Consider the following 1,997-nt stretch of genomic DNA (forward strand, 5'->3'; position numbering starts at 1 on the left):
TGGATTGAACATGGCTGCTACTGATGATTTTGATAATGATGATGATAGAGATGAAACATTAAGGGATGTTTCCATTCGTACAACCCTAGCGCGCCGCTCATATAAATTGCCCGCCCTGATCCCAGCCTGTGGAAAGTCCACACTCCCATGGCCAGGTACCCGTACATTACATCCAACAGCAGAAACTCACAGTAAGACAATGATTATTGTTATTTTGTCCCAGCAGCGGGAGTGGAAGATTTTCGAGTTCAAGTCCTGCTTGGAAGTTAACTCGCTCAGCCCATCATCATCACCCCCACTCCGGGGGTCGGTAAAATCAGTACCAATGTGTGGCTACGCCAACATGCGCTTGTCGTACGGATAGGCTCTCCCACTCAAGTTCAAGTTAATTTATTAGGTATAGCCTTGTGAGCCATTCGGCTCTTGAATCGGGTGCAACCGCAACAAACAAACAAAAAAAACATGAACAAAAAACCATCGTAACGTGAAATTTCCACCGCGAGAATTTTAGACGAGATCAGCCTCGACGATGCGATTCTCGTGTGTGTGCATGGAATCCCTGTGACCCGAATTTGACTTTGACCCGGGATTAGAACCTGACCTTTCACGACCGCGATGGTATCCACTGCGCCGAGCGGCGGCCGAATTGACGTTTCTCAGAAGCCATAAGTCTGGCTCCCGCCGTACGGCGCTACAGAACATTAATAGGAGCCTGCTCTGAGGTTAAGTACAGCCAATAACAAATATATAATGGGCCGTAAGAGCTACGCGTGGGTGAGTGTATGACTGTGGGGGAGCGGTGGCGCAGTGGTTAGCGCGCTGCGCTACGCACCCGGCGACCCTAGTTTGATCGACGCTCACGGTCGACACCAAGTGACGATTATCTGAACCGGTCCTGTGCCTCCATCCCCTAGGTCGACTCGGCCTCAAATGAGTACCTGGTGCGGTGTGCAAAAATCGCCACTCGGGAGACAAAGGCGGTCGGGCGTGGTGCAGCCACCCACCCCCTCGTGTGCCGTGCCAGCCTTCATAGGCGCTACTTGCCCCAACAGTCTGTTCAGGCTATACGGGGGATCTTTGTCTTTGGCTTTCGTGGGCTTTCCACCACGATGCGTCTTGCTGGAACCAATCTGGCTGCGAGGCGTTTGAGCAGCGAGATTCTATTTGGGCTTTAATTCTAGATTTGAAGCTTTCGTGACTGCAAGGATTCATATTCTTAGGTTGTTTCGGTAAAGTCACTTGATACAGCTATCGTGCTGTGACGGTTCCACCTGAAGACGGAAGCTTGTGTTGCCTCCGAAACGTGGTGATTTTTATTTTATTTTTATTTTACTTTTATAAAAAAAAAATTACCTACGTGACTTTACCGAAAAAACCTAATAATATTCGGGCTTTAGTTCTCCTGGGTGAAACATCAATGGCAGAAATGCATCCATGGGCGTGAAAGGCTCGCCACCGCCATGCCATAGGAACGTGGATTTTCCACCGCTGGAGTTTCTGCGGTCAGGGCTGTAAAGGGCGGAGTCAAGGCCGTGACACCGAGCAGTCGTCCGTTTTTTTGCTGCGTCTCTCCGTGTCTTCGCGTTGCAAGTCGGTGTTGTTTTACACGGATGACAACACGTGAGATAGACGAGAATAGTGTCGTGTGTCAGAGAGCCCTTGGGGTATTCTTCCAAAATGTGGCCCCCTTTGTCTCTGTGAGCGGCGAGTCCTTGTTTAACGCGGTAATCGACGCGTTCCTGAAAGGTGTCGCGTTAAGCGAAAGTCGAGTTGAGCGAAAACAATGTTCACTTAAATGATGTGACGATAAGGTTTGGCGAGATACGATGTACACACGCGAATGTGCGTAAGCATGTTGAATGTATTCGCACCGTGCGTAGCGCGCGCGTTCCAGCATTATGCGAAAAGTATTTTTGGTTCTTTCGTTAAAGTCACGTAGAAGGGAAATAATAAAATAATAAAAATATAAAACAATACAAAATCTCACGACGTTTCGA

The sequence above is a fragment of the Lethenteron reissneri genome, chromosome 29 (genome assembly GCF_015708825.2).
Source record: "Lethenteron reissneri isolate LAM-NWPU_2019-01 chromosome 29, ASM1570882v1, whole genome shotgun sequence".
NCBI lineage: Eukaryota > Metazoa > Chordata > Hyperoartia > Petromyzontiformes > Petromyzontidae > Lethenteron > Lethenteron reissneri.